The sequence below is a fragment of the Euprymna scolopes genome, chromosome 27, assembly GCF_053919585.1.
Source record: "Euprymna scolopes isolate OS-2025 chromosome 27, ASM5391958v1, whole genome shotgun sequence".
NCBI lineage: Eukaryota > Metazoa > Mollusca > Cephalopoda > Sepiida > Sepiolidae > Euprymna > Euprymna scolopes.
The window spans coordinates 33,418,545-33,432,863 of NC_136508.1; the positions used below are offsets into that span (position 1 = coordinate 33,418,545).

The window sequence follows — 14,319 nt, forward strand, 5'->3', positions numbered from 1 at the left end:
GTTGTTAATAGATGCTGTTCTTAGCTTTTTAAGCTTTTCTTGGCCTTTTGGCCAAGATCAAACTGTAGTATCTGTTCCGGCAGATACTACAAGCAAAGACCATATGTGGGGGCGACCCCACATATAAGACCTTGGTCCCCATTTCCCCTTCACTCCTCACATTAAAAATCGGCCTTGTGTCTAATTTGCTCAGTGGGGGAGCAAATAAATACCGCTTTTCTTGGCTTTTTGGCCAAGATCAAAGTGTAGTATCTATCCGACAGATACTACAAGCAAAGACCATATGTGGGGGCAGCCCCACGTATAAGACCTTGGTCAATGTAGGGGAAACCCTTCATATCAATTGTCACTATCCAGCTCCCCTACTCCCCGGGGAGCTGGTCCCCATTTCCCCTTCGCTCCTCACATTAAAAATCGGCCTTGTGCCTAATTTGCTTGGTGGGGGAGGAAATAATACCCTTTTCTTGGCCTTCAGGCCAGGATCAAAGTGTAGTATCTGTTCTTACTACATGCTGTACTTATGTCTGTAACTTTGTGATATAAAGTGGGGGATCACTTTTCTGTATTAATTTAATGTAAAATGATCACCCACTTTACAACCAGTCAGTCTCAAAGCCATTCAAGTCGTTCTCCAGATCATTCAAGTTGTTTTTGAAGGATTCCAGGTATTTTTTAAGCAATCAAGTCATTCTTAAGGTCATTCAATTCATCCTTAAGTTCATTAAAGTCATTCTAAGTCATTTACTTTTTATTTAAGTCATTTCAGCCCATTTTTCGGTCATTTTAGTTTATCTTTAAGAATTTCATGTCAATCCTACATTCACACATTCATTCATTACACGAGAGCATGCGACCAATGGCTTTCGGCCTTGTTATTTTGACCTTGACCTCCTCAAATTTAATTCATTTTTGAAGGACACACTCCACTCCCAAATTCCTTTCTGATTTAATTCCTTCCAACTTAAGTTCCACTTCCATTTAGAGATCAATCTGCTTGTTTTTGATTATAAACAAATCGATAAGTAGTCTATTCTTTAGAAAGGATTGGGAGATTTTACTAACCGGTATTATTTTTTATCCTATCCCCATTTCATTCCCTTGAAGTTTTACCTAGATATATTTATAAATAAATTTAATTTTTAACACATTGAGTAGCAAAAATGTAACATATTTTAATTAAAACTTCTCTCTGTCTCTCTCTCTCTCTATTCGTCTTTCTGTCTTTCCTCCTCCCCTATGTTATCTATTCTTTTCTCTAATCCTCTCTTTATCATCTGTCTAGCACATTCTTTTCTAGGTGGACATACACACAGACAACTCTCCTTTATGTAATAGATTCCTTTAGAAATGAGTCGACATTTTCTTTTCAATTTAGTATATAACAACACTGAAAAACCGGCCCTTTCTGACAAAAACCTGTGCAGAGAATGGATATTATTTTCTACAATTTAGATATTCATCCAGGGCAAAGCTGATCAAGCATATACCAATTTGTGGATGTTTGTTTTGTAGTCTGTCTTTTAGCTAGATATACAAACATACTCACAAAGAATCTACTCTGTATATATAGATTAGCAGGGCTACCCAACGTTACCCGGATCAAGGTGTAACATATTTATATTAAAACTTCTAACTCTCTCTCTTTCTCTTCCCCTTCACACACATTATTAGATTCCTCCAAGAATTAGTCAGTGTAAGGAAAATAGCTCCTTGAAAAAAAAAAAAAAATCATGATTACTTCTCATTAGTTAGAGGCTGGAAAACAAACCACCCTCCTCTAACGAAATTTGCATTCATTGTTGGGTCAAAGAATGAACATTTTCTCCTACATTTTAGATGTTATTCATCCGGGGCAATGCAGATCAAGAAAATACCAACTTTGTGAGTGTTGGCTTTATTTTCAAATTTGAGCTCGAAATACAAACGCATAAACCCAGAGAACTGACCTTTATATAATAGATGGCTTGTTTCGGCAAAAAAAAAGTGGTCGATATGCTGTAAGACAAAATTTGGAATTCTTGTGTTATTCATTTCTGTCTTCTATTCAGAACGACAGTTAATCTGCCTCCCCCTCCCCCTCTTGTGTTATTTAACTATCTTTTACTTGGAACAATGAGCTAAATTCACCCCCTCCCGCCTTCCCTGTCTCTAATGAATATGCATGTCTCTGCTGAGTGATTCTTGCCAGTGATGGATATCATTGGCTTTCATCTCGCCAACTCTTCTTCGTCTTCTTCCTCTCTAAATCTTGATGAATATTTTATCAAACTCTCAAGATAATTGTTTGTTTATCTCTATTTTTGATCAACACGAAAATAGAAATACATAAAACGCTGGAATTTGTTTGCCTTTTCTCTCTTTTCTCTCTCATTTTTCTTCTATAAGCGTCTCTGCAGTTGGTTCGTTATTCTTTGGATTAAAATAGCATTTTTATCGCGAAACAATCAGAATTAATGGACGCATCTTTGTTTAGATATTTAATTATGGTGTCAGAACTATGCCACAATCGTTTTTATTTTTTTTAAAGGTTATTAAATAATAAATTATATTCAAAAGATGCACATAGAACAATAAATGAACATGTCGAAAACAAAAGCTCTCTAAATTGATTATGCAAGATTTTCATTGTCGTATTAAATAAATACATGCATAATAGAGTAAAAGATGTATTACGAGGCATGAGAATTTTTTTTTTTTTACAAGGTAGTCACCACTTATCAATGCGTGGAGGCCACTCGGGGATAAGGGTTATTGTGTGTACAGTACGTTAGTATTGGAGATTTGATAAAGTGTCTTAAGGGGGCGGTTCATCAGGAATTTGTTTATGTTGGACTTGAAGATATCCAGGTTGTAGTCAGATGGGAAACAGGCAAACGGAAGAGAGTTCCACAGGCGTGCACTTCTAAGAAACTTTTGGTTTTGGCACAGATAAAGAGTGGGGAAAATTTTTGACAGTGGTTTCAGCTAGACGGGTGTTTATCGTGAAAGATTGGCGAGGGGGGGGGACCAGAGATTGAAGCTCAGACGAGCACTTGCCATGGAAGTAATCATAAAACAAAGACAGGCCCGCAACGTCTCTCCTGTGATAAAGTATTTGGTAAGATTCAGTTTTAAGTGACACTCTTCTGGAGGTTAAAGGTTCAATCCTCAATGCAGGCTAATATTCAGAATATAATTGTAAATTACTTCGAACTTCTACTCAATCACAGCTGATAGAATGAGAACCTGCTATGTACGTATATTAAATCTAAGGTTTTGTTTGAAATTCCATGCAGATTCCTGAGTTCAACAAAAAGATTACCGAGTTCAACAAGAGACACTTAAAGAAGATTGGACGTTATATCGGCTGAAACGTTGTGAACATAACACCCAAGATGAGAACAGTAGTATGATATCGCATGGTCTGTTCAATGATAATAAACCAAAAATAAGATTACATACTAGACCATCCGTGACACACTGGATCAGTATTTGTTATATATATTATTAAATATATTTTTTTGGTGGCATTCACTCAGGATGGGTGGAGCCAATCGCATCATTTACTTCCATCTCTGTTGGTCATGGGCAAGGGCCTGTGTTATGACAAAGCTTTCTCGCATCCACTCAATAACGTAGTCCATCTATTGCTTTCTCTGCCTGCACTGACATCAGGATAATTGTCTTTGACAAACCACTGGCTCTTGTAACATGCACATACTATCAAATTTTTATTTTCTTTATTGATAACAGTTTTTCAAAATGTTTTGTGTGCAAGATGGTGGTGGCATATATATTTTAATTTGTGATGTGATCCATGGCTCAGACATTGAATACTTTTCTAAGACATCTCATTTTAACTGCTTGGATTTTTCTTTGCAGTTCTCTTTTTCACATGCATATAAATAAATCGATGAAATTCACCGATGTAGTAGCCTCAATTTAATTGATAGACTGATAGTTTTGTCCTTCATTTTAATTTTTCCATTGCTATCGCCGTTATTGCTAGGACTTCAATATTTAAACCATCTTCACTGAGTATTACTCCAAGGTATTTAAACTGATCCATTATCTCGAGTTCTTATCTATGGACTATAATTTTGTATTTTATAGTTCGTATTTTGTTTGTTTTTTTTTGTTTTGGTTTTTTTTTGTTTTGTTTTTTTGCTGTTCGTATTTTTCGGTACTAATATATATTGAATATGTATTAGTGAATGAATATAGTGGGTTTCCATATCTGTAGATAGATATAGTCAGTCGTTATACATGTAAACAGATATAACAGGTTTCTATACATATAGATAGAGTTGGTTGCTATACATATAGATATATATAGTGAGTTGCTTAAAATGTATGTAGATACGGTGAGTCGTTGAAATGTGACTACTGTATTCAAGAAAGTTTGCTAAACACTGATTTTGAAGTATAATACGCGAAAAAGTAATAAAAACTATTCAGCAAAGATGAAGATAAAACTTGAAATGAGACAATGAAGAATAGGAAATAAAAAGAATAGAAAAACAAGTACAAGGATGAAAACGAAAAGAATTGAGTAGTAAAAAGGAATCAACAAGATTCAAGATTCTATACAGAAAAGTTTCTCAAAGATTTTCCTGATAGACTCTGTGGAAAACTCAGATATTTGTGAAAATTTCTTCTATAAAATATACTTTGACAGCTATGGATATAAAGAACAGACCTAAAAAGGAGATACTCTCATATATATATATATATATATATATATATATATATATATAACATTGTAAGGAGTCTACACAAATTGATCAATGTTTCGACATTTCGATTATCAGGATTCCCAAATGAATCTTGCAGCCAGAAAATGAATTAAAAATAAAGTATTTTTATTATTACCTTATTTTCTGGCTGTAAAATGGATGCATCGAAACGTTGACTGATTCGTGTAAACGGCTTACAATGTTTATATTGATATATAGAGCTTTTATAAATATAAATAAGGATATTTTTTAATATTTAAATCATTCTGTTCTCTTCCATCCCAGGCAACGCCTGGACAAAAATAAATGCTGGAAAATTAATTAAAATTGTCAGATATTTCGATTTTTGGTGATTAAAAAACAATACTAATACATTGGCTTGTTTACAATATGTAGTCTTCTAGTACATCCTTTCATCCGCCATATCATAGATTGGGGTGAGGTTGGGCTAATAAGCTCTAAGCACAGATACAGAATACAAACACATTTTATAACCCAAAACATAAAATGGAAATTAATGAAGAATAAAAAAGCCAGAAGCAAGGGAGATAGAAAAGTCTTTGTGACGCATTATTATATTTCAATTTTCATAAAGCAGACATTTGTTTTTTCTCTGTGGAGATGTGTAGTTGCATCTTTATAAAGAGGTTTAGTTCGTCGATTTGACGTTTGGTAAAAAAAAAAAAAAAGGTTGGTCAATCCTTGTTTACTTGCCTTTTCAGGGGGGGGGGAGACTTAAGGACAAGGTCATTTTTTAATGGAGGAAAAGTCCAGGTCTCCGAATAAAGGGCATTCTGGATCAGGACAAAAATTAACATCCTCTCACTCTAGAAAGATTTCTTCACTGACCGAATACAGAAAAAATGAAGCGTAGTATCAGAACAGATACCCTACTCTGCTCCCAACCTAATGACCAAGGAAGTCTAGGTTGGTTTGTTTGTTAATAAATATTGCAATTTTTTTTTTTTTCAAAATAAATAACTAGGATTCTTTCAGTGTTACAACTTTGGTTTTAATCTATCTGTCAAAATGATAACATGAAATTGTTTTCCCATCTCTATTTATTTCACTTCCTATGAAGGTAAAGTTACGTAGACACATGGTTGGTTTTTAAGGCTGTGAAAATACAGCTCCCCCAAAAGGAGATGTGGACAAAAATAAAAACTGACCCGTTTAAGATGACGTCTCTTTCACTGACAGGGGATAGAAAATGTGAAGTTTGTATATTTGTGACCTGGATTAATTTTTTTAAAAAAAGAAATAGACTTGGCGCTAGTTGCGTTTTGAATTTTTAATGGCTTTGTTCGTTGGGGAAGAAAAATATCATTCACCAATAACATCCAGTGTGAATGTACCTGAAGACAGTTGGAGGTTACATCAGCCGAAACGTATATTAGGACGTATCTCATACTTATATGGCTAGACAGTTGCATCGAGTTGGATACTTCCAGGAGCAGTAGAATGATCTAAACATTTTTCTTCAACAACTTTAGTCTCAGGTTTGATATAAGTCTTCCATTTTAGATGTGAAGTCAAATATATACTAGTATACCACTTAAAAACTGCTGAAAAAATAGCATTTTTTCTAATGCAAAATTAATAATCTTATTTATTGTCTCTCTAGTTTTAATTTTCTTATTTTGTTCAAGCTGGGGATGGGGCATTTCATCGGTTGCCAAACATTTACCCATCATCTCATACATTTCAACCGTCCCTTTAAGTGCAATTGTTTGTATCTTTCTTTCAATTGCTTTACTAAATATATTTGTCAGATAGTTTGGAAATTCTTTTGCATGATTCTAGTTTCTCCTATAATTAGTAGAATGATGATCTTCCCAAGATCCCATTTTTTTTTTTCATGTGAAACATAAGACCTTGGTATTTCATTATCTTTTCTCTCTCATCTCTGTTTAACCCAGCATCATTAAGGACACTACTAAGATTGCCTCTTTTTTCTTCTTGTCCCATATCACTATGTCAGGTTTAATAGTCCCATTTTCTAGGTGCGTAGATGTAGGAATCGCATAGTCATAGTGGGTGGCATATTACATGGTTCCAACTACTCTTTCTGGTATATGTTCTCAGAACATACTGCTGCATTTAATATTCAACCTTTTATAGATCGTCCAATGGAGATATTGGTATTTATTTGCTTCTCCACAAAAGCAAAATGTGACACAGGTTGTTTTTAATGTGGGGAAAACCAGCTCTCCAAAAAGGAGTGCGCTGGAAGTAGGCAAAAATAAAAATTGCCTTAGTATGAAAGGGTTTCCCCTACATTGATTAAGAACAAATTAAGTTTAATGCAGCATCAGAACAGGTATTACACTTGATCTTAGCCCGAAGTTCAGATTTACACACTCCATTGTGTTGCATTGTAGCCGTCCTCCAGCAGAACCTTACAGCTGGATGTCAGGTGGCCTCACTCTTTACTTTTGTGTGACAGAACCTGCACTTGTTGTCATTGCTAAGACCGCTTATCTTCTTAAAAGCATTTTCATCAAGCCTTGAACTTGGGTAACCATTATAATCTTCTTTTGATCATTGTGGAGTGATCCTCTTTTTAGTTGGTCTATACAGTCTTCATTAGATATATAGTCCTGCATGACTTCATCCATAAAATATTTTGCAAGCTATCCGTTGACCCATTCTTACAGTTATTTTGCAATGAACGTTGTTGATATATTTTTGCTGACTTTTTTTTTTACTATTTCTGTAGCAGACTTATTTTCTCATTCTGTCTCGTTTGTAAGACTGTTTTGTCCAAAATCTTTGTCCAGTTTTGTGATAGAGGTTGTTCTGCTGGTTTTTGTTTCATAATGTTAATGTACGATTTTGAGGTTTGGATTTTTGGCAGCTCATCAAATTTGTTCTGGTGCTAACAATAGTGGCACGATGCTGATGGTCAATTTTTGAGAGGCCTATACCTCTTGCTCCTCTGGGCAGATACAGTCCAATCAGACACTTTTCCTATATGTTATTCCGTACACTGTCAATATTTTTATTCCATATAGTACTAGCATTTTTATTCTGTACTGTCTATATATCTATAAAAAGTGATAATGTGTTGTGTGTGTGTGTAAGTGAGGACACTTCTCTAACTAGATACTCAATGAAGTTTTTATCTACAGACTTGAAATTTGGTATATAGGGTATTTAGACATGTGGAAAACTTTTTAATCAATTTTCATCCGGAAAAACGGGCAGATAAGGGGTCAAATTTGAAAACTTAGGAATTGGGAGTCAACGGATTTTTATCTGTTTGTCAACTGTTTCATGAGGTTTAAAACCACTTTTTAAAGCTCATCAAAAGCTGGTCTAATGGTTATCGGACTTTACTTAGTGTCTTTAGGTTTTGGTCTTTGCTCGAGTATTTTTTATTTACAAGAATTGAACTGTTTAGAAAAACATAATACTCGCATGCACGTCTTAGTTTCTTTCCGTTTTTTTTTATACTTCATTAAAAAAAAAAAATTAACTGTACGTTTAATACCGGGCAATGCCGGATACATCTTCTAGTGTCAGTATATATATATATATATATATATATATATATATATATATATATATATATATATATATGTTCAAATTCTCTTTAAAATAAAATAAAATAAAAACCTATATGAAAATCTCAAGAGAGGAAAGCTTCAAAATATACACTTATCATTTTTCATTGTGCATGGAGGTTCACGAGTCTTGCCTTGGGTAAAGATATTAGAAATTATGAACTCTCTTTAACATAACATAAAAAAATTATAGCATCATTCTTTACTTGATGTAGATTTAAAAGTTTACTTTTAAATTATTTTTTCTAAAGCTGTGAACACATTCCGTTTGATGTTTGGTACAGGGAGGAAGAAAGAAAAGTTCTTTGTAGTCAATGAGTTTTTACTATGAAATTTTCAAAAGGAGCGACAAGAGATCAAAACTCAGTCAAACATTTTTCCACGAAAATAATGATACTTAGAGAAAGGCTAACAAAGTCTTCTGCGAGAAATAGGCTGCCGAGAACAGAAAGAATCAGCCCCCCCCCTAAATTGCTAAGTCGATTCTGGATACTATGTATTTTTGTATATTCTACTAGGTGTAAGAATGAATAATGTGGGATATATTTAGTTTAATTTAGTTTTGTCAAGAGGACAAAGAAAAGGCAGAAACTCTTTGTGAAAATTTACATAGGTCCAATTTTTGTAAAAGTTCAACAGCATGTATTAGACATTAATTAATAAATATTCTTCAAATTTCAGTTTCTTTAGAGTATTTTAAAGGTTTTTTAGGGGACATGATATGGGTACAACCTCCCATTTGAAAATTTACAATATTTCAGATTTTCATTGGATTTGATCTATAATCATTAGAATAAAAAAATTAGAATCAATAAAAAAAATTAAGCAAGATTTCCTAATTTTTGTTTGAAATGTCTTCACAAACACGCGGCTTGGAACAATGTAAAGGAAAAAGTTAATTTTCTGATTAGCACCTATCCAGATGTGGCAGCAGTATTCAATCTTAGAGACAAATTCGTCTTAATCTTTGACTCTTATACTTTTTCACTTGATACAAGGGAGACAATTCTAGTTTCATGTTGTAAAAATAAAAAAGTTATATACCTTCTAATAATGACTATTCAAACTATTTATAACTTTTAATGATTATTTTGATTGATTACGAAAACTTAATTTTGTAAAAAAGAAAGATTTTTTTTAAGTCATACATTTTTATGATTTTATTCATTTCAGGAAAAAAAAAAAAAAAAAGCAAAAATGCTTGTTTGAAATTCTAAAGTGAGAATGAGTGTGTCTGTGAGGGCAATTCTCAACCTATATACTCAACAGACTTTTAAAATTTGGTACATAGCATATTCAGCCATGTGGAAAACTTTTTAATCAGTTTTCATTTGGAAAAACGGGCTGCTAAGGGGTCAAAATTGAAAAATTAGTATATAGGATCTTCAGATTTTTATCTGTTTGCTAACTGTTCCACAAATGAGCATGCTTGAATGGTTTACATGACGGATTCATTATGTAAAAATAAATAGGTTTGAAAACACTTTTTAAAGATTGTGTTAAGCTGGCATAATGGTTATCGTACTTTACTCACTGTCTTTAGGTTTGGATTTTGTTTTTTTTCTTTTTTCTTTTCTTTTTTTTACATGAAGTGAACTGTTTAGAAAAAAAAAACAATACTCGCATGCATATGTCTCACTTTCTGTATTAAATAAAATGTAGTATTTATGCATATTTTATGACTGGGCCATGCCGGGCGGCCTGCTAGTATTATATTAAGGGAACTTTGTCTGTGTGTAGTTGTGTGAGTTTGTTCCCTATGGACTCGAAAACTGCTGGATCCATTTTTATGAAATTTTACAAGAATGTACTATATGTGCCTGGCAGTATTCTTAGATAGGTCTTCAATAAGTATCGATAATCGAAATAATCTGATGAAAGAAGGAACAGGCGATTTTGATCAAAGTTACACATCACAAGTGCATTTGAGAACTTTTGTTCCCACACAAGCAGAAAGGTCCAATATATAAAATCAACAGTATGTGCTTTTATATCACAGGGGTGTGTAAGAAATGAATGTTTCTGTTTAAAACATAATTGTGCCATGATTCTTTTTGATTTTAAACTTAAATTCAAGCCATTATCACTGCACAAGCAGTAAGGCCAGACATATGAAATCAACAGTTTTTTCTTTGATATGACACGGTGCGTTCAAAATAAATGTTTCTGTTTTAAGCACAATTAAACCATGATACTTGATCTTTTAATTTTAAACTTTAATTCAAGCAATTATATATATATATAAAATAATCTTATGAAATCAACAGTAGGTTCTCTACAGTACAATGTAGACTACAATATATTGTGGACTAAGTTGCTGTGGGAAGGCCTGTAAAGTTTCCTCTCATTGCACCGCGATGGGTCCCCAACTAGAGCAGACAATTAATCGATTTGATTGAATAATGGGCAATTTCACCAATTTTGATGACAATAAAAATATGGGATTATTAAACATTTGTTGTTAATCATCATTCAATCCCGGGTAACGTCGGGTCTCCTTGCTAGTCATTTTATAAAATCTAAAAAAAAAAAAAAATTATTTTTATTCAATAAATGTTCAAAGAATTAATGTTTTATTTTGTATTATTTTGGTAATCTAATGTTTTTTTTACCTTTACCAAAATATAACCGAAAACTTTAACATTTTCAGAGAAATTTATTGAAACCCTTTAAGAATATCTTGAATTGTCTCCCCTATTCCTAGTGGAAGTCTTCAAAAATGAAAACAGAAAGATTGCCCTCAAAACCTGAAATGCTCAAATGTCGACCTTTTCTTTTTAATTATAGACAAAAGCAATTAAAGATTATAACGGGAAACACGAAAGTTCACAAAAGATGAATATCGATCCAAAATTTTACTTTCTAATATTCATTTTATCTAATCAGTATTCTCCGTTGAATTAAACACATTCGCATGGAAAAAGATTACGTTGAAAATGTAAACAAATATCTGGTGGAAAATAAGTGCTCCCACCCCCCATGAGACAACAAAATTATTGATGCGTGCTTATGTTCATGTAAATAAAGATGCCAAGATCTTTGCCTGTGAAATGGGTTTTATTTAGTTTCTCTAATATTTCAGTATATTTAATACCTTCTTCATATATATCTATATACTTATAAAGGTGGTTTATTTCTTGCTTTGACATTGATATTAAGAGCCTGCTTTTCTTATTGGTATTTATTTGCTTCCTCACGAAGGCAGAATGTGACACAAGGTCAATTTTAGTGTGGGAGAAAACTAGCTCCCCAAAAAGGGGTACTCTGGAAGTAGGCAAAAATAAAAGATTGCCTTAGTTTAGAAACGTTACCTCTCCATTGACCAAGGACAAATTAACTTAAGTGTAGCATCTAAACAGATACTAAACTGTGATCTCAGACTAAAGGCTATATACATTTCTATTTAAAAATTATTAAAACGAACAATATACTCAGTCATGGATATGCGAGCGACTACATGAAGATTACTTTGCATATTCCTTTGAAAAATGAACGTTCATAAATTAATTATTCATTCATGCCTGATAAACTCTTCTATTAATCAACAGTTGTAATCCTTTGCTGGTTAATAATAGCAAAATTTCCCTTAACTTACTCCAGCCACTTGCAATTACGCTAGCACCTGCTTCATCCTATGTTCCAATGATATCACCAAGATAACAAAACTTCTTGACAACCTCAATAGTTTCGCCATTCAGATATATTTTCTGCACATGTGAGTTCTCAGCCATCTCCATGGTCATACACTTCTTGCACACAATCTGGTTTTCTTCTCTCAACCTACCTGTAAATCTATTAGACTTGTTGCATACCCAATAATTACAAATACCACAGAAAATTCAAACAATTAATATTCAATATGAAATTTATTCTCTGATTATAATATATCATAAATACAGATACTCCACCCCCGTTGTTAGTGGTTGTACAGATACTACAGTGTACATGAGCCAATTTATAAGGCAGTAAGAAAATTTCTCCACTGTCAACACATTAAAGATTAGTATATGTTCTGTCGTTATAAAAAAATAGCCAATATTTTCATTCATATTAATATTAATAGCAGAAGAAGTAATATTAAAGCCATTTAATGAAAAAATCTTTAAAATGGAACAGATAGGTAAATTAAAATATTTATTTGCACAAAATATAAAATTACATTATGAACAAATTAGGCACGCGGCCATTCAAAAGTGTGGGAATGAAGGGTGCCGTTAGTCATCCTTGATCTCAAATACTTTAAATTATCTATTGTACTCTTAACTAGAAATATCTGTTACCACAATACCATATTCACTCCAAGGGCTGTCCTACTTAAGATAAACTCAAATTTGAAAAAAATTCTTTTGAATTATTTACACTAATAACATTTCAGGGGCAATGGAATGGGGGAATAAACAAAAGCAACAAATATTGGTTAGTTAGACCCTCCGAACACTTTCTAAATAATAGACCACACACTTTTTTGATTTGCCTAAAACAAGCAAGTCAATCTCTAAGTGGAAGTGAGATCTAAGTGTGGGTGAAAAGAAAGAGGTGGGGTAGTCGGTAGTCCTTCCAAGACGAGTTCACATTGGGGATAAAGGCCAAGGATGAAAAGAAATAAAAGTGGGGAGTGGGAATCTTGGAGGCTCTTTATTACCAGGGAGGGGTGGGGTCATTCGCTCTACTAGCTAAGAGTCTGGAAGCTTAAAAAAACTTACCCAAAGGGCTGGGGTCTGACAGAAACCTGAACCACATGCGCCATGCTTAGGCGACAAACACATACTCGTACTTGCCTCCTCTTCTCACATACAACTGAACAGAACAGTTTAGCATTATTTATGTTAAGAGCAAGATATAATGTTAGTAAAGATTTGTAAAAATTCAGACACCTTCAATGTTTTTTTTAATTTTAAGTTTCTTTGGAGTATTTTGAAGTGTTGGGGGAAAGCATAGTTCAGTTTTTTTAGATTTGTACTAGCTGGTAGCCCGGCGTTGCCCGGTCGTACAATATGCTTAAACATGATATTTTCATTTATGCAGATTGCATATGTATTATTATAGAATCAATCCTCTATTGATTATTATATATTTTGAGGAATAATTCGCCTGACGGACTAATTCGCAAAAAATAATAAAAACGCAATAATGATAATGTTGTTCATCAAATTCCGTCTGTGTTTGTTTACTATATCATGTCAGCTGATATTTGGACGTGACAATGAATGCCCTGAAAGAGTCACTTCGGATTAATGTTTAGTTTTAAAATATGCAAACAAAGAAATGATTTGCAGCGATTTAAGATGGTACCTCCTCTTTTATCGTAAATTGAACTCATTAATATGAAAAAATTAAAATAGTGAGGTACATCCGGGTTTTTAACAGGGGAGACTTGATTTCAAGTATTTCTTATAGGTTATATCTCCCCTCTTTGGCTTTCATATATAAAATAAATTTCACAGTTTATAAGGATTATTTGATACTGGAGATATTCATATTCGTACCCTATTTCCAAAAGAAGGGAAATATAACAACTCTTGCTGTTATTTCAGATCATTTAAAACCATAACAGGAAGTTTTAGTCTCCCCTTTATCAAGGCCAGAGGTTTTGGGAATATATATATATATATATATATATATATATATTGATCTTTATTATAGAGCTGAGGATGATACAATTTATTCCCAGCAAAGTGTGTTAATATCAACGTGAAATATTGCTCCAATCTAGTAAGAAACACTAGAGAAGGCAGAAGGAAGGGAGGTAACTAACTGGCATGTCTGAAGTGCTAACACGAAAACTTGCAACCTCTACTATCCCAGCTGCTATTACCTATAAATACGGCCTACCTGAAAGAACTACTTTCTTCTTATTCCACCTCTCCTCTTCTCTCTTTTTACTTTTGCTACCTAGCAATGAGGATAGACAGCCGAATCAATATTGATTATATTCCTTCAGAAAGATGTAAACAGCTTTTAACGCCGCTTCAAACATGATAGTTGTGTGTCGAACACCTGCAATTTTTGGTTAAGAGGGTAAAACCTGTTCCAGTAGA

At 33.3% G+C, this 14,319-nt stretch overlaps 1 protein-coding gene and 1 pseudogene across 1 annotated transcript in view; both read left to right on the forward strand.

Annotated features, from left to right (window-relative positions):
* Nucleotides 1-14,319, forward strand: part of LOC145248803 (uncharacterized) — a 2,668,808-nt gene that overhangs the window by 2,121,570 nt on the left and 532,919 nt on the right. The gene's annotated exons all lie outside the window — the stretch shown is intronic.
* On the forward strand, nucleotides 456-593 carry LOC145249249 (U2 spliceosomal RNA; annotated as a pseudogene).